Source organism: Panthera onca, chromosome B2 (genome assembly GCF_046562875.1).
Source record: "Panthera onca isolate mPanOnc1 chromosome B2, mPanOnc1 haplotype 2, whole genome shotgun sequence".
Lineage (NCBI taxonomy): Eukaryota > Metazoa > Chordata > Mammalia > Carnivora > Felidae > Panthera > Panthera onca.
Genome location: NC_138343.1, coordinates 87,781,347 through 87,808,902, shown reverse-complemented (window position 1 = coordinate 87,808,902; position 27,556 = coordinate 87,781,347). Strand labels below are relative to the sequence as shown.

At 34.6% G+C, this 27,556-nt stretch overlaps 1 long non-coding RNA gene across 4 annotated transcripts in view; it reads right to left on the bottom strand.

Moving 5' to 3' along the window:
- Nucleotides 1-27,556, bottom strand: part of LOC132667410 (uncharacterized) — a 965,632-nt gene that overhangs the window by 265,998 nt on the left and 672,078 nt on the right. For all 4 annotated transcript variants that reach the window (XR_013555696.2, XR_013555695.2, XR_013555697.2 and 1 more), the window contains one exon: nucleotides 17,143-17,202. This is a non-coding gene — a long non-coding RNA (uncharacterized LOC132667410). The remainder of the gene's footprint in view (nucleotides 1-17,142; nucleotides 17,203-27,556) is intronic.

Here is a 27,556-nt window from a genome sequence, read left to right as displayed (position 1 = left end):
TTCCTATCTTCATGAAACTTCAGTTAAGAGCCAAATAAAAGTAAAAAGAGAATTTTACCTTTAATTGCTTTCCCTAAAAGTATCTGTGTGTCTACAGAGATTTAGACAGCCACTGGGGCCAAGCCAGGATTCCCGTAGTGAAACAATTGACTTGGCATCACATTGACAACATATAAACAACAGTTTGTCAACAGGCTTCACATTAGTGACAGAACATTTTTTGGCAAAATAGAGGCATCCTTCTGGGCACCATGGCAAAAAACAGCTACTCGCTTTCATTTACGACTCTTCTGTATGGAGAACCAAATTAATTAAAAGATTATAATTGTGACATTTGTTTAGAAAAGATTTTTTTAAGGAAAAAATACAGCAGAGCAGAATTTCTGCTGAAAAAATTTTTTTTGCCTCTAGCAGTTTATTCATAGTTGCTATAGACCTATAAACTGTGGGTAACTGTTAAAGGTTTTGTGGTTTTGTTTTCTTTTGTTTTGATTTGATTTGATTTTTTTTCTTGCATTAAAACTAACAGTATGGAAGTTATTTGATAACCAAATTTGGGGAATGTAAGTATTTTCCCAAAAAGATGATCACAATACTATACCTTATTCTGCTTTCGAAGTTAGCTCATAGAAAAGGAAAACAAGAGACATAGTGAAAGCAAAACTACACATTTATAATACCATCATTTCTTGGAAATAAAATGTAAAGAATGCTTCATAGCTTTCACAGAATAGAAAGTCATGGCAACCTGAAAATGCTCAAAGAAAAACTAATTCTCCTAACTCAAACTTGAATAAGTAACCACTGTTTCAATACCAACACCAATTAATAAAGGTGAAAGCAGTTTATCCAGCTGGGGATATAAACCCAATGCATACTTCCAGGGCTGGAAATCACTGAAGATCCACAGAGGATGGACTCTGCTTGGTCTTTCTATACCTAGTTTAGGTAAGCACTATTTACAGAATATTTAAATATTCACTGTTTGTTGAATAAAATAGTCACTACAGCACACACTTGTGTTACCTTTAACTCAAGGGTAAAAAGTCCTGGAGACTGATAGAGTTATTTAAGAAGACCATGAATATAAATGTTGGTGAAGCTGAAAGTGCTGGACTTAAAACTCACTAAAAAGTATTTTCAAAGCTATTTTTACATACGGACCCAGACTTTTTATGTTATTTGACGATAATAATATCTGGAATAATGTTTCTAATTCTAATAGCTTAGTCTTTCTTGAAGGAGTTTGTCATAAATGGTATCTCTGCTCTGTGAACATATATTCTAAGTCCCTTAGGGTGATAACTCAATTTTTCAATCCTTTTTCTGACAGTCCTGTGCTCCTAGTCTATGCCAGCACTGTGTTAAGTGTGAAAGTCAGATGTATTCTCTCCTCTGCAAACACTCACGGTCTATAAGAGAAGATAAGCACATTAACTGATAGTTATGTTATTAAAAAGTTCCTAGGGAATATCTAACTAACCCAAACTTAGTGTCTGTGGTTCACCCTGATGAAGGGTGGGAGGACATTTAAGGCCAGATTGTTGTATAAGAAAGGCCACAGGTAGAATAATATGCACTATGTGGGTACTTGCAAACAGGGTGTACAAAGTTGAGGATGCAAAAGGAGGTAGGCTTTGTGTGTGGTACTCAGGATTTGGACCTCGTTCCAAAGTCTTTGGGATGCTTTTGAAGAGTTCTTAGAAGAGGAAGGACATGGGGCGCCTGGGTGGCGCAGTCGGTTAAGCGTCCGACTTCAGCCAGGTCACGATCTCGCGGTCCGTGAGTTCGAGCCCCGCGTCAGGCTCTGGGCTGATGGCTCGGAGCCTGGAGCCTGTTTCCGATTCTGTGTCTCCCTCTCTCTCTGCCCCTCCCCCGTTCATGCTCTGTCTCTCTCTGTCCCAAAAATAAATAAAAAAAAAAAAAAACGTTGAAAAAAAAAAATAAAATAAAATAGATATACTGAAAAAAAAAAAAAAAAAAAAAAAAAAAAAAGAAGAGGAAGGACATGAACAGTGTTGCCTGTTGGAAAGTTCATACTTAACAGCAGTATGGACCCTGCTGTGTGGAAAGGCATCTTGGGACAGAAAGCAGTCAGCAGGCTTGCTCTGACAGTACAAGGAAGAATGGAAATAGATTTAGAAAAAGGCAAAGAACTGAGAAATACTTAGAAGGGAAAATGGGCCAAACTTGGTGATTTAACTGAATGTGAGAAGAAAAACATTTCTAAATTTTTTTATTCTTCATTTATTTTTGAGAGACAGAGAGAGAGAGTGTGTGAGCAGGGGAGGGAGAAAGAGAATCCAAAGTAGGTTCCAGGCTCTGAGCTGTCAGCGCAGAGCCTGACACAGGGTTCGAATTCACGAACCACAAGTTCATGACCTGAGCTGAAATCAGATGCTCAACAAACTGAGCCACCCAGACACCCCAAGAAAAAACATTTCTAAGATCAGTAACTCTGTAGTAACTATACACACACACACACACACACACATATATGCATATATATATATACATATATATATATACATATATATATACATATGTATATATGTATACATATATATGTATATATATATATGTATATATATACATATATATGTATACATATATACATATGTATATATATATATACAGAGAGAGAGAGAGAGAGAGAGAGATTATATAGGATATATATCGTGTGTGTGTGTGTGTGTGTGTGTGTGTGTGTGTGTGTATTTTGGCCATGAAAAATTTAACAAACATTTGCTGAGTATTTACTATGTACCAGGCACATTTAGGAGTTAGTGATACCACAATGAACAAAACTGACAAAAATACCTGCAATTTTGAAGCTTAAATTTACTATGAGAGGCAGAACAACAAGATAAATATGTAAAACATTCAGAATGTTAAATAGTGATCATAATAAGAAGGAGAAAAAAGAGAAGGAGAGATGGATTGTAGAACTTGAACTTTTAGATAATGTGAGCAAGGAGCAACTTTACTGCAAAAAATGACTTGAGTAATGAGCTGGTTTGGAGTGGGAAGCAATAGTCATCAATATTTACAAAAAGAATGAAAATCACAGAAAATAAATTTTTACTTGCAGTTTAAAAATGAGAAATCAGGAAGATTAATAATAACTTTATTTTTCCACTCTGGTTCTGCCATCTATATCTATTGCCCACATGGGAGTAAGTATGCCCATAGTGGTCAATTCCTTCTCACAGATAGTATATTAAATGTCAGAACTTCTCATCACCTTTAACAATTTCTTATGTTGTTCGGTCTCATGGAATTCAAATAATCAACTATTTTATTTTAATGTTTCAATTTTACTGTACAAAATATGCTAAGAGATATTCTCTACCAATGTTTTCTATGAAATAACCTCTCCTTAAGATTTTCTTGCTCTTTGTGGCTGCTGTGATGGAAAGGTATAGGTCCCCTTTTCTTCAGATTTTAACTATGTTTTAGGCCAAGAAGACTGGACTTGTATCACTCAAAAGTCTCTTCCCTTAGTAATGTTTTCTGTGCCTTAATAATTCTACTTATACTTCAGGGGCGCCTGGGTGGTTCACTCAGTTGGGTGTCTGGCTTCAGCCCAGGTCATGATCTCACGGTTCGTGGGTTCGAGCCCTGCATCAGGCTCTGTGCTGACAGCTGAGAGCCTGGAGCCTGCTTTGAATTCTGTGTCTCCCTCTCTCTCTCTGCCCTTTCCTACTCACACTCTGTCTCTCTCTGTCTCTCAAAAATAAATAAACATTGAAAAAAAAATTTTCAAATAATTCTACTTATACTTCTGATTATAGCGCAATATGGTTTTCTCTTACCGGTGTCTATGAGTCTTAGCATGTGAAGCCCAAAAAATTACTGCATTCCTACTATGTGCCATAAAGACCAATAGTCTAGGTTACTTGCTTTTAAGGATCTCCAGATTGAGAAACAGAGAAATAAAAAAGATTACTGTGTACAATTTGATGATTAAGATTTTAAGACAGTGCTATTCCACAGAACTTTTAATGAGGATGAAAATATTTTACATCCCTGCTGTCCATTGTGGTAGCAACCAGTCATACATATGTGGATAACGAGTTCTTGAAATGTGAACGACACCACTGAGGGAATGAATTTTCAAATTTTACTTAATTTTCATTAGTTTAAACTTAAATAGCCACCTCTAGCTAGTGGCTACTCTACTGAACAGCACATTTACAAAGTAAATAAACACACTGAAGAATAACCAGAAATTATTACTAAAAATGAGTTATGAATAATGACTCTAAGTTAGCCAGATGTACTCAGGAAAGGGACTTATAAAGATCGAGGGAAAGCACAGAAAGTTACAGACATGTTAGAGATCATGACAAATTCAAAGAACTATAAGACTTTCCAAAATGGATCAGCTGATAGTATATTAGATGTGAAGGCACAGTAGGGGGTTGAAAGAAATGAAGGGGATGAAGGGCTTTTTCTGTCATACAGAGTGGTTTAGATTTTATTCTGTTGGCATGGGAGGCCACGGAAGAACTCAAAAGGAAGCAGAACATAATCAGATATGCATATTAGGAAGACTATCTTTTGAAATCAGACAGACCTAGTTAAAATTAAGTAAGGTCCTAGAGTAATTGTATTATATAATAAATAAAATGATTAAATAGATTAAAGGAATATCCATAAAGTATTCATACATCCATAGACTACTTAAAGGAACCAATCAGATAACTGACCACAAAGAAAAAAATTAAATCCAGGGACTCCTGAGTGGCTCAGTCAGTTAAGTGTGTGACTTTGGCTCAGGTCATGATCTCTTGGTTCATGAGTTCGAGCCCTGTGTCAGGCTCTGTGCTGACAGCTCAGAGCCTGGAGCCTGCTTTGGATTCTGTGTCTCCCTCTCTCTCTATCCCTCCCCTGCTCACGCTCAGTTTCTTTCTCTCTCTCAAAAATTAAACATTAAAAACATTAAAAAAAGAAAAAACATTAAAAACATTTAAAAAAGGAAAAAATACATCCAAATCAAAGGTAGAAACTTTAAAGGCAAAAGTTTCTGCTCATAAATACAATTAACTATAAATTGTAATTATGAGCTTAACAAGAACAATTTTTTAAAGTGTTACACAACATGCCAGTTGAAAATGTACAGGTATCATACTGAAAACACCTCATTTTGTGCCCTGAGGACTTTTTCAACTTGGTGTTAGTTTAAACTTGTGTACCTTGGCTTTGTGATCACATTTTCTTGGCTTGATTCTTGGCAGCTGTCATTGTAAGAGGGTTTAGGTAAGATATTCAAGCTACCTTTTTGGAAAAAACTTAATAACTGCTTATTGTCCATCACCAAGTCTGCATCTGAATAAAAATAATATTTAATAAATGTTCAACATACTCTGAAAAGAATTCTTCTCATTTGAATTTTGTAAATTTGGGTTTAGATCTTAAAATCTTTCAAATTCCCTTCTGTATTCCCCTGGTAGCCTAAATAGGTGCATAAATCATATTTACCACAATTAACCCACTTACTTTCCTTTGTTTTTGATTCTTTTTTATTAATGATTCTTCTTTTCAGCTTATGGTTTCTACTATATCTATTCATGGGCAGGGTTCACAGGATAATCATAGTCTTTGAAAAATGGACTAACTGTTTCACATTACTAAACAACAAAAATATTTTGATTTTCAGTAGTCAGGTTTTCAAAATACTTCAAAGTCATATTATATGCTTTTAATCAATTCAGTGAAAGGTTAATATTTGGAAATATAAGGACTCTATATATTTCAATTATGATTTTGAATACTAGGTACTCATTCCAAACAAAGTGTATTTTAAATTTTGTAGCATTTGGTAAATACATTATGTGCTTTTTAAAGAAATGTATTTAATATTTAGAGTACAAAAACATTTTAAATATAATATACTAATCAAGTTGAGAGATAAACAGGTACAAATCAAATAATTATTTTAAGTATATTAAGAATTCAAAATAGGGATACTCCATAACAGTTTTCATTCAGGCATTTAAAGTACACCAGACTGGCCCTGTGATGACATTACTTCCATGTAGTATTACTTAGCAAGTGAGTGAATTTGATAATTAAAGACCTAAAAGCAATCCTTATGAAATAATTTCATGCCATTGTTCCTGGAGAAAGCCTTATGTGCAGGTTTGGTTTGTTTACTACAATCATACATTTATTGTACAACCACAATACTTGAAAAGAAATCAGTGAAGAGGCTGTGGTATTTAGGTGAGCAGGCAGCAGAATCGAATAAAAAGGTGAAAAAAGCATGCTCCATGCCTTCAAAGTACAGAGTATTGTTACTTACTAGTGATGACACAAAGGGTTTGTGCCAAAAATGTGGTGAATAAAGAATCTGGCCAAAATTAACTGTTTGCTTGCTAAATGAATTTCTTCCAATATCATCAGAATTCTTAAATTTTCATAGCAAAGACTTTTTAAATTATACTATTTTTTTACCATTTCTATGCATTATGCTTTAAAATTTAGAAGTTTCTAATTCCCACAGTAAATACCTTTTATGAAAAACAATTCTAATACATATGGTCATTCATATAAGATACATGAACTAAGTGTTCAATTATTATTGGTTCTGTTTGCCTGATATTTCATTTTACATACCAAATAATGATCCTTTTACTTAAAAAAAAACCCTGAAGAGGTAAGAAGAATCAAGCAATACTTTTCTTAAAGGAAATTAAAAAGAATGGCTTCAATTAAGTAATCTGACAGTTTGTGTTCAAAGGATTTTTCTTAAGAGCTTAATTCTTCTGATGGACAACAACCTACTACAATTAAGACTATCTTCTTAGCAGAGAGTTTGCAAGATAATAAACATTTATTAAGTAGTGTTTGCAAAGTATTCCTGCCTTAACGTATGTGTTTACTCATCCCTCTATATTCTTAAGTAGTTTTATAATCTTCAGAAAAATGAAAACCTGTTTTTAAAACACTATAAAATGCTATTTTAGAAAAAGGTATACATTTTACCTGACATATAAATTGCTTTCCAAGAAGAATTTGGTAGCATGTATGGACAATGATAGTCCTACTCTGAAAAGGTTTGTGAGATTTTTAGGCTAAGAACTTTTCAAGTGAGATTTTCCAGTCATAATACGTTTTCCATACCATAAATAGTGACTGAAAATAAACACGGGTATTTCTGAGAGGTAATTTTACATTTTGCCACATATTTGTCACAACATTCCACCTTAAAATAATATTTCTGACTTCTTACTTTAACTGACCCATTAATAGTCTTCCTCCCCAATTTCATGCTTCAGTGTGATCACTAACAAAACAGTCTACATTTCTTAGCTGGGAGGTAATAGCATTTCTGAATGACCTGAAATCCTTTGGAATTATACTCTACCTGATTTTCAAGGGTGTTTAATCCATTTGTATGCTCCAAATTTTCCATTAGAATTTGCATCAGGTCATGTAATATCAGTTTCTACTATGTCACCTGATGTAGCAATAACTTTATATAATGTGACACTGTGTAATGCACAGTTTAAAAAAAAAAAAAAAACTTTTTCTTCTATAAGAGTTGGATCTATCAAATGTTGTATCTGTCCTACACCACTGATTTACTTAATGAATGTAACTGCTGAATCAAAAAATATCTAGCTAGTTTTATATATCTCAGGAACTGTTACCTACTAATATTCCTAATTAGCCAAACCATTTTATACCATGAATATATTTTTCTTATATAAAATTGCATAGAAGCAAACACATCAAAACAATAAGAAATAAATTACTAAAAGTTCATTTTTCTCCTCTCCTACTTTTGGAAATTGTCAGGTTGGAATGAAAGAAAGCAATATGATTACTGAATTTTATTTTATGCTCACTTAAGCATTAAATCATGGGGAGGTAACATTACTCCTGGCTAGAATTTGGTAGGCAAAGGATAGTGAATTCCTTCTTTAAGGCCAGAATTTTGTATTATCTTCTAGATTAGTAGTATGCATAGAATGGTTCATCGACTAAATCTGAACCACAATCTGTTTTTGTACATAAAAGTTTTTTGGAACACAGCCACACTATTCTTTTTCATATAGTCTTTGGATGCTTTCAAACTACAAAGGCACAAATCAGTAGTTGCCACAAAGTATATATGCCTTATGACTCAATGCCCCCCAAATTTCCTCCCTGGCCCTTTACAGAAAATTTTTGCCAACCTCTAGTCTAGATCATTTAGGAAATGTGAACTGTTAGTTACATGATATTAAAACAGACATTATCATAAGAATTCTTTGCAAGGTGCCATAATTTAAAAAAGTAAATAGGTTGAAATACTAAGAGAAATGAGTTTCCTTGTAAGTTCCAAGAAACAGAGTCATATCTTGTAGCAAAAGGAGTTTTCATTTCTTATTTAGTACAATGTCCCATAGCTTCATATAAGGAAAACAAGCATTTGAAAAGAGCAATCCACCCGCTTCTGAGGACAGTTAGTAAGACACCTGGGCTAGGGGGAACTTGCCCTGAGTAATGCATTTCTACTTCTAGTCCAACGAAGCAAGTCTTTAAAACAATATTAAAGAAGAGTGAGTTTCACTCTAAGACTCAAAGAGTATGTCTAGCACACACTGTAATTCCCAGAGATAATTCCTCCATTCAAAAAACCTGTAAGAGAATCTGGAACTAACAAATTTCATATGTTACAGCATCATCTTTATACTCTATTCCCTAACCACACTGGGAGGGAAATTTCCAAACTCCTCTCTGTCAAAAGACCATTTCTGAAGAGAGTTACAGACATGATGTTGGACTAGGGGACTGATGGGGCTGTCAGTTGAGGGTAGTAATTAAGTTTGTTAAGAGAGGCCTACAGTGAGGATTACAGACATAACCTCCGATGGACATTGGTGAATAGACCCTATGGAAGGGACCTTTACCAGCAGAAGTCTGGTGAAGGAGTAGATACCAGCATCTAGAACTGTGCATGATTTGATGTGAAAATGGAATTTTTTCTTGGTGTCTTCTAATGATGTTTAAATGGTATTATTTAATTTTTCCTTTTGAGGAAGAAGTGCCCTATATAAACGTATTTGCCCTTTTGGAAGACACACTCAGAATCAGATACTGAAGATCTCCAAACACTGGCTAACTGGAACTCAATTACAAAAGCCACTTCTAGCTGATCCTGGCCAACTAGAAGTAGGGTGATTGTGATCAATTTCACTATCTGCTATCTCTTAAACAAACAAAAAAAACCTCACAAGAATGTCAGCCAAATCCTCATCTTCTATCCATCCCAACCCATATCAACCTGAGGACAATCCCTTGCTTTTACCTTTCCTTACTCCAATCCCTTGTTGAAGGTTTTGCCAACTTGCCTGACTCTTCTGTCCACTCAGGAAATACGCTGTACTTGATTTCTGCTTCAGTCTGCTCAGAATCCCCTGGAAACACAGATTCCGTTGCCTGAACACTCACCTTCATATCCAAGACAATCTAAAGAGGATCTTTGAATTCTGGGTTTTATATCCTCAAAGGGTCTTGGCTTTGTCTGTTAGTATTATACCTGTACTTACCCTCTGTCTTTTCAGCATTTACTAATCACTAAGGTTCTGGCACAATATTCTGCTATAAACATTAGGGTAGTGAAAATGCATAGAAAATCCCTTCTTTCTCAGATGATAACCAATCTATCCTGAATAAGGCTTCAAAATAAACTGAAGGTCTTGGAATTATTTTAGAAATTGGAACTATGATTGATGTCTGCCTCCTTTCTTAGCTTGTATTGCACTTAAACTTTATATATACTTTGCCTTATATTACTTCATTCTTTTTTGTTTGTTTTGTTTTTACCCCTATATTGTGCTTTTGAGTGCTTTCATCACTTGCCATAGCAAATATCTTGGCAAATACAATAACTGGTCTTGACTTACTGTTGCCCGCTTGTTGTATCTTTCCCACTCATCAGGTTTCTTTCCATTCCCTGAGGCTCTTTAACTTAATTAGGATTTAGTTATCTCTGTTAGAAATTTCCACTGATTCCAGAAATAATAATCAGGCAGGAGGTACTAATACTACTGAGGTTCGGAGCAGCAAGTGTCAGCAAATACTTGAATATCACCTCTGACTATTAGTGATCTGAAACACCCTTGGGGTTCTGCCTCCATGGCTCACTCTTTCCTTTGAGGCAATTTTAGTTTGGGTCTGATTACAAGATATAGAATCCATTGTCAATAATATAATTTGCTTAAATGATTAATCAGTTGTTCAAATGGAAATAAGAACTGAAATGCTTATATAGTTGCAAAAATTGTTACCGAGTACACACAGCAAGTTTTCCTTGTGGAATTAACAGGACCTGTGGGAAAATTCAGTCATTAAACTTGATTTTGTGTCTGGGATCTTTCAGGACAATAGAGAGTCTCAATCTAGATTTGAAGTTAACAAGGGACAAAGTTTATGAATTAAATTCTCTTTGTGTTCTACTATTTCCATTCTGTTACTTTAATATGGACACAGAATGAGATATGCAACAAAAGCGCTGTATACATTGATACAGTCCAGAAACCAATCTCTATCTGTACTTTTATCAAATTTAATAGACATACTTAAAAACAGTGTCTATCAGGTATCCTACCAAAGGTATGCAAGGCACTGCATTAAAAAAAATGAAGAATCTATTCAGGTGTATTTTCAAGTGCACTCTATATACATAATATAAAGCTGAAGAAGCTCTCAGAAAATTCATTTGTTTCTGCAGAAGCATCTGGAATTTTAAATCTTCTGACTGTAGCTTTGGGGAATAGCAGCTCTCAGGGACAACCTAATCAGTCCTTTCACCTTAAATGCATAAGATAATTTGACCTCTGGAATCAGAGCCTTGAAGCCTGTACTAGTTTGTTTGCGTGAACTTCCCAGAGACAGTTTCTTCTTTTTCAAATGTGTTCGATCATGAAAGCATACCCATCCCCTCCATCCTTTCTAAAGCCCATATACACCATTTTTATACTTTTGAACAAAATGACAAAAGGGCAGAATAAAGTGGTGTCAAACCACCAATAAATAACATCATGGACCAGACCACCCTAGGCACTTCAGTGATTTCCTGGAGTTAGACATGAAGGAGAATAACAAGGCTGAAGGAACAAGGTAGCATTTATTCCTTTTCTTCCTGGGAAGACAATGAAAAACTCTAGAGTTGTTCCCCGGTGACAGACACTACAATGCAGTGTCTACAGAACACATATGGTGATGCTTTTTGGACCAAGTGGGCTTCTACACATCTGTAGCACTCAATGGGACACTATTTTTCCAAGGATTACATTTAGTGCAGTAAAAATAGCATGAGTAGAGCATACCCAACGGTGCTTGTGAGATCTCCAGGCAGTCTTGAATTAACTTATTCCCTGACTTCCTGAGGTACTACAAGGAAATCACTTAGGTACAAAGGAGACTTGGGCCATAATTGTTATTTTTACTGATTATTTAGTTGGGGTAATATTAAATTCCTAGTAGCACTGATGAAAATGATTATTTTTAACAAGGATACAATTTTAATTTAAATTATTTTAAAATTTTAATAAAATTGAAATGACCTTTTAAAAACTATATATTTGGGGCACATGCATGGCTCAGTGGGTTGAGCGTTGACTCTTGATTTTGGCTTCGGTCATGATCCCAGAGTTATGAGATCAAGTCCCGTGTCAGGCTCCACACTGAGTATGAAGCCTGCTTAACATTCTCTCTCTCTCCCTCTGCCCCTCTCCCCGACTAGCTCTTGCTCGCTCACTTGCTCTCTCTCTCTCTCTCTAATAAAAATAAATAAAGAAGTAAAAAAAATACAATATATATGCAGTATGTCTACTGTTTACCAGCCAGTAAGATATTTATAAATAGATATTGAAATGAGAAAATGCATTTGAAACCGTCTTTTAAATTAAAAACAATTTTAAACTATAAGATACTTTTAGTCACCTTTGGAAAGTAATACTAGATTTCTCATCATAATATGGCTTAGCCTACTGTATACTTACTTGTACATTTAATGTATTTGATGAGCTCAATACATGACCTAATCGGTAAAGCTATTATGATATCATGTGGATGCTTAAAATGGATTCCAGGGGAGAAGAAGGCTCTATATTGCATCAGCCAAACTCCTGGCAGGAAGTTGGTGACATTGCCCAACAGTGTAATTAAGAAAAGTTTAAGGGGTGCCTGGGTGGCTCAGTTGGTTGAGCCTCTGACTCTGGATTTCCACTCAGGTCGTAATCTCACAGTTCATGACTTTGAGTCCCACATCAGGGCATAGATACTCTCTCTCTCTTTCTCTCTCAATCTCCCACTCTCTCTGTCCTTTCCCCAACCATGCTGTCTCTGCCTAAAAATAAATAAATAAACTTAAAAAAAAGTTCACAGATGTGATGGACAAGTTTAACTGAAACTAGCAATAGAAGGTAAAGTACTCTCAAGCTATAGTGGGGAGTTGCTGCCACTCCTAGCCTGAAGGGCAAGGATACTAGACCCCAGGGAGAGAAGCACAGAGAACTTTGGGAGAGGAATGTATCTACAGTTGTTCCTTGAATAACATGGCTCATCCCCTTTAGCCTACTTATATGTGGATTTCTTTTCAACAAATATATACTGGTAAAAATTTTGGTGGTGTGCAATAATTTGAAAAAAGTCACAAATGGACTACATAGCCTAGAAATACGCAAAAAAAATTAAGGAAAAGTTAGATATTGTAAGAATACAGTATATAATCCATATAACATATAAAGTATGTTTTAATTGATGTTTATGTTATCATTAAGGCTTCCAATCAACAGTTGGGTATAAGTAGTTAAGTTTTAGAGGAGTCTAAAGTTACACATGGATTTTTTTACTGCACAGAGCGTTTGATGTCCCTAATCCCCACACTGTTCAAGGATGAACCATACTGCCATGTTTTGGAGGGTTCAAGCTGCTACCACCGCCTTGGGAATAAAATCCGAACCTTCCTCAACTTTCACCCTCCAATCTTTTGCTTATATTCACTATCAGTTGAACACAATCTTAGGCCAGAGAGCAGGAGTTCCCATTAACAAAATTCATAAATGTTAGCTCCTTGAGGCACAGAGCAGGGTGGATCTGGCAGGGTAAATAAAGAATATAAAAATATAAACAGAACTAAATTCAGAATTAGATAATTTCTGAAATGACTTTTCTATGCTAAATATGAAAGTGTGCATTAAAAATAAATTTAGCAGTGCCTGGGTGGCTCAGTAGGTTAGGTGTCAGAGTCTTGATTTTGGCTCAGGTCATGATTTCACAGTTCATGGGTTTCAGCCCTGTGTTGGGCTCTATGCTGATAGTGCAGAGCCTGCTTGGGATTCTCTGTTTTCTTTGCTCTCTGTCCCTCCCCTGCTTGTGTTCTCATTCTCTCTCTCTCTCTCTCTCTCTCTCTCTCTCTCAAAATAGATAAAATTAAAAAAGATAAATATATTTAATTACTATAGATGGTGTTCATTCACTTATTCAGCAAAACTTTTGTGAAAACCTACCATGTGTTCTGTTCTGTGCAAGGCACTGAATAAAACACAGTAAAATCTTGGATTGCGAGTAACTTTTTGTGAGTTTTCCACAAGACAAGCAAACATTTCTAATAAATTTTAACTTGATAAATGAGCAATGTCTTCCAATACAAGTAGTATGTGTTGCCAAATGTCACATGATCACAACTGAGCCAATGGTTCTTAAAATTCACTTTGATACACAAGTGCTTTGGATTACAAGCGTGTTTCTGGAATGAATTATGCTCACAAACCAAGGTTTTACTGTAATTTGATATGATACCTTTCTTCAAGAATCTTATCATTTCTTCTGAAATATGGGTGAAAAAGCCAACTATTACAACCCCATCCTATAAAAAAGAAGGTCAATCAGATAGGAGAAGAAGGAACTTAGAGGAAGCTTCAGGAAAAAAACAAAACACGAGCCAGTGTTAAGGAAGGATAAGAATTAGACAAGTGGACAGTGAGTGAGTGAAAGAAGTGACAGTACAGGAAGAGCAAGTATCACATACAAAGATACATCAGCTCAAAAATCTAGATTCAGAAAACTGGAACTTTTTCAATTTTCCTGGAAGGAGGGAAAAACCTAGGGCCAACGAGGCTGGCCTAGATCATTGAGGTACTCTATTTGATATGTTAGTAGTTGTGCTTTATCCTAAAATGGATGAGGAGCCTAGGAAGAATTTTAAGCAAGAGAACAGCCTACAGAGATTTGCATCTGAAAAATATAATTATAGCAGGTATATGGAAGAAATATGGGAAGAGTGTGAAACTGGAGAGCAATTAAGAAAGTACCTCAAAATTCAAACAAAATGTGCCAAGGGCTTTGTATTAGTCAAAGTTCTCCAGATCTCCAGAGAAACAGAACCAATAGGATATAATCTACAGTAGACAAGTTGAAGATCCAAGAGAGCCAATGGTGTAATTCTAGTCCAAAGGACAGTATGCTTGAAACCCAGGAAGAGCCAATGTTTCAGTTTGAGTCCAAAGGGAAGAAAAACCCAGTGTCAGTTTGAAGGCAGCCAGGCAGGAAGAATTCCCTCTTACTCTTGAGAGGATCGGTTCTAATTAGGCTTCCAGTTGATTAGATGGAGCCCATCAAATTTATGGAGAGAAATCTGTTTCATTCAGTCTACTGATTCAATTGTTTATTTCTTCCCCAAAACCCTCATAATCACACCCAGAGAAACTGGCCAAATGTCTGGGCACCCCTTGGCCTGGTCAAACTGACATGCAAAATTAATCATCTGAGGCTTCAAATCACGAACAATAATGCAAATGCTGTAAAAATATATGTAAAATAAACTGGAAATCAAATGGCTCTCAGAGATGATCATCAAGCCTGATTTCCAGGAACCTGTCTTGTACACCATTGTAAAATGTGATGTCACTGACCACTAGAAGATACACTTGAGGAGGAGTAAATATAGGGGAGATTAGGTTTGGAAAGGTTGGGCCAGTGCCAGCATTCAGGAGGAAGGTTTGTTGTAAAATAAAGATTAGCTTTATATGGTCATTATAAACATTCAGAGGGATGGCATTTATATAAGCAATTACTACTATAGTCAAATTACAACCACTCATTATGGGCCTCTTTCATATGATCAGATATAAGAGAATTTGATCTGCCATTTTCATAGAAAAAGAATAATTATGATCAATGGTCCATGTACATTTTACATGTAGATTTATTATATCTTCAACAGATTAATATGTGAGTATTGTAGAATTTTAATTCAATATTTTTGTTAGATGTCATACTTTTACAATTTTCTATATCTTTTCATACTGGTGTTTGAAACAATAGTAATAACATTGTTTATTTTAAAAAAATCAATTCAGGTAAATAGCTATTCAATAAAGTATTATGAAAAAAATCCCTTAATTAAACTACCTTTTGTTCCCAACCATTTGTGTAGATAACACTTCCATAACCCTGGACCTTGCTATATATAAAATTACTGTATTTTTAACATATCAAAATTATATTTTTATTAATCACAAACAATAATTACCTAGTTAATTTGTCTTGTGTAGACCTCTATGAAAGTATATGCTATGTAATTACACCCCAAAATGAATACATTCAATACCATTTGCAAAAAATACATTTGTGGTATTATTTGCAAGGGCAAATAAGTTGATATCAGTTGCTTATTCAATACTTAAATTCAAATCATATTATAACCCAAAGCCGCTACCACCACCTCCAATTCCTCCTTGTTTTTCACCTTCCACTCAAATTCTTCCCCACTGTGGAGCTTGCTCTGGTTCCTACAGAATTTGCCAAACACTCTTGTTTCCAAGTTCTCTAGAAAATACTCCATACTAAAAATATATCATCTTCATTTATTGTTTCTTGTTTTTGTTTTAATTTGAACTCTGAAGGCAGATAGTAATCTCTTTGAGGTCAGGGGCTCATCTCTTACTTTAGGGTTCATTGCACCTAGTAAGCAATGTTAGTAATATTTTTTTGTGTTCTTTATATTGGTACATTTACTTATCCTGAGCCCTACACAGGAAAGACTATAAGAAGCAAAATAATATTCTATATAAGTTATTGCCAGATAATTTAAAATTGAGCAGAAAATTAAACTTATTGGACATATGAGTTTTATATAAAAGAGAAAATAAATAATCTTAGTCAACAGCTTAGATCTTAGATCTATGATCTAACCTCAAAGAGATATGTTTTTAATTTTAATTCCCTTCATGATTTTTAACTTCGGATTATGATTCAATTTATGGCATAACTCTAATACGTCTATGTAGAAATCACTTAAAAAAGAAGTTATGTAAAGTTAACTTCTTTATTACAGAAAAATTAAAAATATTTATTTTCAGTACAAAAATAATAAACTAACCACATCAAATATGTTCCTATTTTAAAAACCTATTTGAATGGACTTATGTATAATTAATACACAAGTTTTTATTCTTTTATTTCCTTTGTAGCTATTGTAGCATATTTCTGTGCTTATATATTTCCATAATGCTCATTTCTAAAGATAAGGCATCCATGTTCTCCTAAATTTATTACAAAGTGAAATTATATAAATTGAATTTCACTTTTTGGTTTTCTTCAATAGTAAAAACAAAACAAAAAGCTGAAAGAACTCACATTTAGGAATTAATCCAGGTCCAGTAAACAAAGGTAACTATTTCCCAGTGTGTAAACGTCTTCAGTTCTACCAGCACTGACACTTTGCTTCCACAGTTATAAATGCCAATCAATGGTCTAAATCTCACTGTGGGATATACCTAAATTCCATTAAAATTTTTAGAAAACAAATTTATTTCTCGTTTTGTTGACATTTTAAAGCATAATTTCATTTTAAATTAGCTAAGTATTTATCCTTAATTCTTTCTAAAATACTGTAGGATTTTGTCCCAGATGAAATTTTAGGGTAGAGAAAAACATTTTTTCATACTCAGAGTATCTTATTGTTGTTGTACTTTATAGAAACATTATTTTCAAATAGGATACATGATGCAGAGAAAAATTTAAATGCAAATATTGAGGTAGTATATTAGGTATGCTACCTATTCTCACTAATCTTCGTTTGTTATTAATTCTTAATCTCTCTTTTGCCATTTTACCAAAGTTCAACAAAAAAAAGCTCACCTTCACAGGAAAGACCCCATTTATCCTTCCAATGTTTCTTGTTTTCTTTTCCTTCCTTACCTAGAAGAATGATAGAGAAAAAAATTCATATCACAGTGTGATGCTGCTGGTGTGTATAAAAAACCCTTGACAGCCATTTTCCCATCAGCAGTTTCCCTGCTGGCCAGCTTCTAAGTCTCTCCCACTCCCCTTCTCCTCAGGTAGCTGGCTGCTAGACGTTTACTGATTAATTTGCATTAAATGTTCTCCTAGCAACCAACACTAGGATAGGATTAGATACTTTTGTAAAAGACTGTTTTCTGTTAAAGAAGCTTAGACTTTCTAAAATTCCATAAACAGAAACTAATAGTCTTTAAGCAAAGCTAAATATGATTCCTTCACATGTTTAAAAGAAATTTCAGCCAATTTCCTTTTATTGTTATTTTTACTTGGGAGAATTAGTCATTTTCTTCCATTTAAAAAATTAGCATTTGTAACACCCTTACTCATAAGGCAGTTAAACTTGACAGTGAGAAAACACATAATATGTACTTTTAAAAAATCCATAAAGAATTCATGTCATCTTGCAATTGTCAACGCTAGAACTAGAAAACAAATAGGCCTGGCTTAATTTTTCTGAGGTAAAATTAATATATATCATTATATAAGTTTCAGGTACATACATTATAATCTAACATCTGCATATATTACAAAGTGATTGCCACCAAAAGTCTAGTTACAATCCATCACAACACAATTAACACTCTTAACCCATTCCACCCAACCCCAATTTGCTTTCTCTCCAGGAAGCATCAATCTGTCTTTGTATTTATTAATTTGTTTTGGTATTGTTTTGTTCTTGTTCACTTTTGTTTTTTAAGATTCCATGTGAGTGAAATCATATGGTGTTTGTCTTTCTCTGACTTATTTCACTTAGCATAGTACCCTCATTGTGTATCCCTGTTATTGCAAATGGCAAGATTTTGTTCTTTATGGATAATATTCGTGTGTGTGTGTGTGTGTGTGTATGTGTGTGTGTGTGTTGTGTATAAAACATTTTATTTATCCATTCATCCACTGATGGACGTTTAGGTTGTTAATCTTGGCTAATGTAAATAATGCTGCAATTAACATGGATGCATATATATTTTCAAAGTAGTGTTTTCATATTCTTCAGGTAAGTATCTAGAAGTGCAACAGGTGGATCATATGGTAGACCTAGCCTTATTTTTTAAGAAATCTCCATACTATTTTCCAAAATGGCTGCAACAATTTGCATTCTTACCAACAGGGAACAACAGTTCCCCTTTTTGATATCCTAATACTTGTTATTTCTTGTCTTTTAAGTAATAGCCATTCTAATAAGTATGAGGTGATATTTTATTGTGGTTTTTATTTGCATTCCTCTAATGTTTGGTGATATTGAACATTTTTTCATGTTCCTGTTGGCTATCTGTATGTCTTCTTTTGAAACATGCCTATTCATATCCTCTGCCCATGTTTTAATTGAGTTGCTTTTTTTTATTGTTGAGTTGTATGTATTCTTTACATATTTTGGATATTAACCACTTATTGGCTACATGATGTATGAATGTCTTCTCCCATTAGGTGCATTGCCTTTTTGTTTTGATGATGGATTTCTTCTCTGCACAGTTTTTAAGTTTGATGTAATTCCATCTGTTCATTTTGCTTTTGTTTCGATTGCCTTTGGTATCAGATTCACAAACACATCACTAGACCAAACTTAAAGGATTGTCCTTTCTCCATTCTATGTTCTTGGGTCCTTTGTAGTAATTAATTGTCCATGTATGTGTGGGTTATTTCTGGGCTCTCAATTATGTTCTATTGATCTGAGTGTCTGTTTTTATGACAATTGCCATACTATTTTGAATAGCTTTATAGTATAGTTTGAAATCAGGGAGAGTGGTACCACCAGCTTTGTTCTTCTTTCTCAAGATTGCTTTAGCTATATGGTGGTTTTGGGTTTTTGTTTTTGTTTTTGTTTTTTTTTTTGTGATTCCATAAAAATTTTAGAATTCTTTATTCTGGTTCTGTGAAAAATTCCATTAGAATTTTGATAAAGATTGCATTGAATCTATAGACTGTTTTGCATAATATGGACATTTTAACAATACTAACTCTTTCAATCCATGAACAAGAAATATTTTTCCATTTATTTCCTTCATCAGTATTATAGCTTTCACTGTACAGGTCTTTCATTTCTTGATTAAATTTATTCCAAGGTATTTTATTCTTCTGATACAATTGTAAATGGGGTTGCTTTTTAAATTCTTATTTCCAATAGTTTGCTACTAGTGTATAGAAACACCACAGAATTTTGTATATGGATTTTGTCTACTGCAACCTTACTAAATTCTTTTATTAGTTCTAACAATTTTCTGTAGACTTTAGAATTTTTTATAGAGAGTATCATCTGCAATTGGTGACAGTTTTACTTCTTCCATTCTGATTTGGATGCCTTTTTTTTCTTATTTACTTATCTTATTGCAGTAGCTAGGACTTCTACTACAATGTTGAATAAAAGTGATGAGAGTGAGCATCTTTATCTTGTTGCTGATCTTAGGGGGTAAGTTTTTAGCTTTTTAATAGAGAATGTTAGCTTTAAGTTAGTCATATATGGCCTGTATGATGTTGAGTTATGTTCCCTTTATAACCATTTGAGAGTTTGTTTTTTTTTATCATAAATGTATGTTGAATTTTGTCAAAGTTTTTTCATCTTTGGAGATGATCATATGATATTATTCTTCATTTTGTCAGCATGGTATATCACATTGATTGATTTGTGAATGTTGAACTATTCTTGTATCCATGGAATAAATTCAACTTGACCATGGTATATGATCCCTCTAATGTATTGTTGAATTTGGTTTGCTAATATTTTGTTGAGGATTTTTGTATCTGTGTTCATCAGTGATACTGGTCTGTAATTTATTTTTATGGTATCTCTGGTTTTGATTTTAGGTATCAGGGTTATTCTGGCCTTGTAAAATGAATTTGGAAGCATACCTCCCCTTCGATTTTTTGGTAGAGTTTGAGAAAGATAGGTATTAAATCTCTAAATGTTTTGTAGAATTTACCAGTAAAGTTGTCTGATCTTGGACTTTTGTTTGTTGGGAGGCTTTTGATTACTATTTAAATCTCTTTATTAGAAATTGGTCTAATCAGATTTTCTGTTGCTTCATGATTCATCTTGGGAGATTGTGTGTTTTAGGAATTTATTCATTTCTTCCAGGTTGTCTAATCTGGTGGTGCATAGCTGTTCATAGTAGTTTCTTATGAAACGTAGTTTCTTTTGTATTTTTGTGGTATCAGTTGTAACTTACCTTTTATTTCTGATTTTATTTATTTGATTACTCTGGTTTTCTTGTTAGTCTAACTAAAGTTTGTCAATTTTTTTCATCATTTCGAAGAACCATCTCTTAGTTTCATTTATCTTTTGTCTTTTTAGTCTCTATTCATTTCTTTCTGCTCTTGTCTTTGTTAATTCCTTCCCTTTACTAACTTTGGGCTTTGTTTGTTCATCTTTTTCTAGTTCCTTGAGGTATCAATGTTGGTAGTTTTTTCAGGATTTTTCTTGTTTCCTAATGTAGGCTTGTATTGCTATGAACTCCCTCCTGGAACTGCTTTTGCTATGTCCCATAGATTCCAGTATGTCACATTTCTGTTTTCATTTGTTTATAGTTTTTTTTTTATTTCTCCTTTGATTTCTTCAATGACCCCCTGGTTGTTTTTTTATGTTTTATTTTATATTTAAGAGAGACAGAGAGAGAGAGAGAGAGCATGAGCAGGGGAGGGGCAGAGAGATGGAGACAAAATCTGAAGCAGGCTCTAGGCTCTGAGCTGCCAGCACATAGCCTGACACGGGGCTCGAACTCACAAGCAGTGACTGAGATCATGACCTGAGCCAAAGTCAGATGCTTAACTGACTGAGCTACCCAGGTGCCCCAAGACCCAGTGGTTGTTTTATAGTACATTATTTAATCTCTACATTTGCATGTTTTTTTCCAATTTTCTTCTTTTAATTAACTTCAAATTCCATAACATCCTTGTTGGAAAAGATGCTTGATAGTATTTCAATTTTGAATTTATTGATGTATTTTGTGGCCTAACATATGACTCTTAAAAAATGTCTCATGTGCAGTTGAGAAGAATGTGTATGCATTCTACTGCTTTTGGAGGAATGTTATGTATCTATTAATCTATCTGGTCTAATGTGTCATTAAGGGCAATGTATCCTTATTGATTTTCTGCCTGGATGATCTATCTAATGATGTGAGTTTGGTGTCAAAATCCCCTACTATTTTTGTATTGCTGTTTATTTCTCCTCTTAGGTCCATTAGTATTTGCTCTATATATTTTGGTACTCCTATGTTGGGTGCCTATATACCTATAAATGTTTTTTATTTTTGCTGGATTTACCCCTGTATCATGTTATATCCTCCTTGTCTTTTATTGCAGTCTTTGTTTTAAAGTCTTTTTTGTCTGATATGAGTATAAATACACCAGCTTGCTTTTGGTTTCTATTTGCATGGGATATCTTTTCCCACCCCTTTACTTTCAGTCTGTGTGTGTTCTTATTTCTGTGGTGAGTCTCTGGTAGACAACATAAAGATGAGTCTTGTTTTCTTAACTATTCAGCCACTTCAACATATTTTAAATAGAGAATTTGGTCCATTTACATTTAAGGTAATTATTAATAGGTAAGTACTTATTGTCATTTTGTTAATTGTTTTCTAGCTGTTTTTGTAGTTTCTCTCTGGTTCCTTTATTCTTCTGTTTCTTCTCTTATAGTTCAATGGACTTCCTTAGTAGTCTCATTTTCTTTAGGGTATTTGCTATAAGTTTTTGCTCTGTGGTTACTATGAGGTTTCCATAGAACATCCTACGTATATATAATGGTTAGTTTTAAGTTGATAGGCACATAAGTTTGAACACATTGCAAAACTTTACATTTTTACTTTCTTATCTCACATTTTATAGTTTTGATGTCACATTTTTTATTTTTTAATTTTGTTTCCCTTAACTAACTATTGTAGTTTTAGTTAATTTTGGTGCTTTTTATCTTTTAAGCTATCACTGCTTTACAAGTGACTGATTGCTATTGTTACTATATCTTTGTCTTCTCCAGTGAGATTTTTACTTTTGCATGTTTTTTGTTACTAATTATTGCCATTTCTTTTCAGCTTAAAGAGATCCCTTTAACATTCTTGTAAAGCCAATTTAGTGGTGATGAATTCCTTTAGTGTTTGCTTACCTGGAAAACTCTTAATCTCTCCTTCAATTGTTTTTTTCTCTCTCTCTCTTATTTTTTTTAATTTTTGTTTTTGTTTTTGTTTTTTTAGTTTCAGGTGTAGAATTTAGTGATTCATCACTTATATACAATACTCAGTGCTCATCACTACAAATGCTCTCCGTAACCCATTACCCATTTAGCCCAACACCTACCCACCTCCCCTCTACTCAGTTTATTCTCTATAGCTAAGGGTCTATTTCCTGGCTTTCCTCTCTTTCACCCCCAATATGTTCATGTGTTTTGCTTCTTAAATTCCACATGAGTGAAATCATATGGTATTTGTCTTTCTCTGACTTATTTTGCTTAGAATACTCTCTAGCTCCATCCATGTTGTTGCAAATGGCAAGATTTCATTCTGTTTTATGTCTAATATTCCATTGTGTATATACATATACCACATCTTCTTTATCCATTCATCAGTTGATGGACATTTTGGCTCTTTCCATAATTTGGCTGTTGTTGATAATGCTGTTATAAACATTGGGGTGCATGTATCCCTTCAAATCAGTATTTTTGTTTCCTTTGGGTAAATACCTAGTAGTGCAATGGCTGGGTTTTAGGGCAGTTCTATTTTTAATTTTTTGAGGAACCTCCATACTGTTTTCTAGAGTGGCTGCACCAGTTTGCATTTCCACCAACAGTGTAAAAGGGTTCCCCTTTCTCCACATCATCACCAAAACCTGTTGTTTCCTGTGTTGTTAATTTTAGTGATTCTGACTGGTGTGAAGTGATGGCTCATTGTAGTTTTGATTTGTATTTCTCTGATGATGAGCAATGTTGAGCATCTTTTCATGTGTCTGTTACCCATCTGTATGTCTTCTTTGGAAAAATGTTTGTTCATATCTACTGCCCATTTTTTAGCTAGATTATTTTTGGGGGCAGTGTTGAGTTTTATAAGTTCTTTACATATTTTGGATACTAACCCTTTATCAGAAATGTCATTTTCAAATATCTTCTCCCGTTCTGTAGATTGCCTTTTAGTTTTGTTGATTTTCCTTTGCTATACAGAAGCTTTTTATCTTGATGAATTCCCAATAGTTTATTTTTGTTTTGTTTCCCTTACCTCAGAGGACATATCTAGTCAGAAGTTGCTATAGCTGATGTCAAAAAGGTTACTGCCTGTATAGTCCCCTAGGATTTTGGTGGTTTCCTGTCTCACATTTAAGTTTTGAATCCATTTTGAATTTACTTTTGTGTGTGGTGCCCCCTTCTATTCTGAATAATAACCTTGTTGGTCAGAACCTTGTTGGAAGTTCCTTCCTTTCGGCACTTTGAACATGTTATGCCACTCCCCAATGGCCTGTAAAGTTTCTGCTGAAAAATCTGCTAGTAGTTTTATGGAGTTTCCTTTGAATGTAACAAGTTGTTTTTCTCTTGCCACTTTTGAGATCTGTGTACTTTAACTTTTACCATTTTAATTATAATGCAGCTTGGTGTAGATCTCTTTGGGTTCCTCTTATTTGGAATTCTTTGGAATTCCTGGACTTGTATGTCTGTTTCTTTCCCCAGGTTTAGGAAGTTTTCAGCCATTATTTCTTCAAACACTTTTTCTTCCCCCTTTCTTTCTCCCTCCTTCTGGATCCTCTATAATGTGAATGCTATTTTGCTTGATGTTACTCCAAAGCTCCCTTAAAGCATCTTCACTTTTTAAAATTATTTTTTCTGGGGGTGCCTGGGTGGCTCATTCGGTTGAGGATCCAACTTTGGCTCAGGTCATTATCTTGCCGTTTGTGAGTTTGAACCCCACATTCAAATCCTATGCCCCCCTCTTTTTGTCCCTCCCCAGTTGCATTTTCATGCTCTCAAAAATAAATAAACATTTTAAAAAACAATAAATTAAAAGAATTAGTTTTTCTTTTTGCTGCTCTGTCTGGGTGAGATCTTTTGTTCTGTCTTCCAGCTTGCTGATCTTTTCTTCTCTTTCATCCAATCTGCTGGTGAATCCCTCTAGTGTATTTTTCAGTTCAGTTATTATATTCTTCAGCTCTACAACTTCTATTTAGTACTTTCTTATATTTTTTGTCTCTCTCTTTTTTTAAAGTTCTCACTTCATTTATCCATTCTTCTCCCAAGTTCAGTAGGCATCTTTAAGACCATTACTTTGAACACTTTATCAGGTAAATTGCTTATCTCTGCTTCATTAAGATCTTTTTCTGAGGTTTTGTTTTGTTCATTTGGAACACATTCATCTGTCTCCTCATTTTGCCTCTTTCTATATATTAGGCAAATAATCTACTTCTCCTAGTTTTGAAGGAATGACTTCCTGTAGGAGATGTCTCATGGGGGTCAAAAGTACCATCACCAGAGACAGGCATTCAGGGGCATCCCTTGTCTGAGCTGTGCATACTGCCTGCTCTAGTGAGTCTAAAGCTGCAGCTTGGGGGCAGGAAAGGCTCTCACCCAGCTAGGCTGTGGTAGGTGACTGTGGCATATGGGAGAATAAGGCCTTCAGTGGGACACATCCTTTTGTCATAACAGATTAGAAGAAGAGTTCCAAAAGAGCACCTGCAAGCATTGGTATTAGAAGTTAGAATGAGATTGCAAAAATGGTCTCTATCCTTAGAAAAAGTCCCAACAAATTCTTGACTCCCCACCAGATGTTTTAAGATCAGGAAGTGATTTCCACATATGGTTTAGTTCCTTTTAAACTGGTGTGTTTATGTTGGGTCCTGTAGCAAGTAAGTCTGTACAGGAGCCCTTTAAGGGCAGGTTCTTTGTTTTCTATTAGTTCTATGGATTTCCTAGATGTAATCCTGTTGCTTCTCAAATCTAGGCATTTTGGGAGCTCATATCTCCTGCAAAGGATCTAGGGGTTGAGTACCTGATGTGTGTATATACTCCTCACTTCCTAGAGTAAAGTTCCATATTTTTGATATCCCTCCAACTGTAGATCATTGTGCCTAAAGTGGATTTTTGTTTTTGTCTGGCAAGACTGCGTCACTCCTCCTACTCATTTCCATGTTGTCCCTTTATTCTTTGTTGTGGAGGCTCTGTTCATCAAATTTTTAGATCTTTTTCAGAGGAAATTATTCCATATATAAATGTAAACTTACTGTGTCTATAGATGGAGGTGAGTTCAAAACAAATGCCACCATCTTGAACCACTTTCCAAATATGTCTGGCTTCTAAGGGCCAGTTTACTTATATAGAGGGCATGGTAAATTTTCCTATAAAACATTGTAATTAATGTTCATTTTTTTGAACAAAAATAATATGAAACCTAGAAGTTTAAATTATGATTTATTTTACTGAAAAGTTAATGTATGTGTTTTCTCTCTACTTCTCGAAAAGTGTTACTGTGTCATCAGTTATGTGTAAATTCTGATTTTTTTTTAATTCTCAAGTTAGAAAGCATAAAGTGTAGTCTTGGCTGCAGGAGGAGAAACCAGTGATTCATCACTTAGATATAACACCCATACCAAAGCATGATTTGATGGAAAGAGCACACATAATATACAACATGTATAAAAAATCATCTCCAATAACATTAAATTGACCAATAGCACATGATTATTATCTTAGTAGGTCTTTGAAACAAAAGGAAAAATACTTTATTACACCCCATTAAGATTTTAATCTAGCAGAGTGGAAAGTAAAATATTTTAATAAGATCAATGACAGTTATTAGGTTATTAAGATTAAAAGTGATAATCTTGAAGCAATGAAATATTTTACAATTTAAAAACTAAGATTCAAAAATAAAATCTATAATTTAATGATTTGATGAAGATAATTGAATATTTTCCCAAGGATAAGAATAAAGCAGCAAATGCTTCATAAGAAAAATATATTACCAATTCATCTGTAATGGCTATGTCACTAGAATATTAGAATTTCAGAGTGTAATTTCTGTAATTTTTCTTTTTCACTCATACTTTGTGTAGGTATTTCTTAAACTTCACATGTGTTTTTGGGGCACCTGGGTGGCTCAGTTGGTTAAGTGTGACTTTGGCTCAGGCCATGATCTCAGGGTTCCTGAGTTCTAGCCCCATGTGGGGCTCTGTGCTGAAAGCTCAGAGCCTGGAGCCTGCTTTGGATTCTGGGTCTTCCCCTTTCTCTGCCCCACTGGCGCTTGTGATCTGTTTCTATGTGTCTCTGAAAAATGAATAAATGTTTAAATTTTTTAATGTTTTGTTTTTATTTGAGAGAGAGAGAGAGAGAGACAGAGTACAAGTATGGGAGGGGCAGAAAGAGAGGGAGACACAGAATCTGAAGCAGACTCCAGGCTCTGAGCTATCAGCACAGAGCCCAACGCAGGGCCTGAACCCCCGAATGGTGAGATCATGACCTGAGCTGAATCAGACTCTTAACCAACTGAGCCAACCAGGTGTCCCCCCAAAATGAACAAATGTTTAAAAAAAGTTCACACGTGCTTTTAAGAAATCTGAATTGTAGGGGCGCCTGGGTGGCTCAGTCGGTAAGCATCCAACTTCAGCTCAGGTCATGATCTCACGGTTCGTGAGTTCGAGCCCCCGGGCATCGGGCTCTCTGCTGACAGCTCAGAGCCTGGAGCCTGCTTCAGATTCTGTGTCTCCCCCTCTCTCTGCTCCTCCCCCACACTCTGTCTCTCAAAAATAAATAAACATTAAAAAAAAAAGAAATCTGAATTGTAAACACTAAGTTTTAAGGTTAGTTTAGTCCAATTTTGAAAATTATACATATAGATGCTATAACATTTTAGCATCTTGATAGATCATTGCAAAGCAAAGCAATCTTTTACTTCCTAGGCACTAGAGACATGGGAACCCATATTTATTGAAGACGTACTGTACATCAGCTACATGCAAGTCTTTTTAACAGAATATCTCATATAATCCTTTCCAAAACAGTTGAGACAAATACTATTATTTCCAAATCCTAGATCTTATCTGAGATTTAGAAATACTAAATACCTTGCCAAAGTTCATAGAGTAAGGCAAAGCCAAGATGAAACTCATGACTGTGGAATACCCAATTCTGTTACCATTTTTACTATATCAAACTACCTCCCATAATTATGGGAGTGAAACCATCAGCTTGGACGCACCCAGCACTGTGTTGATGCCCAAGTTTCCCAAAGTATTCATTCAGACTTTCCTGGATTTAAAAAAAAAAAAAAAGTCTATTCATTTTGAGAGAGTG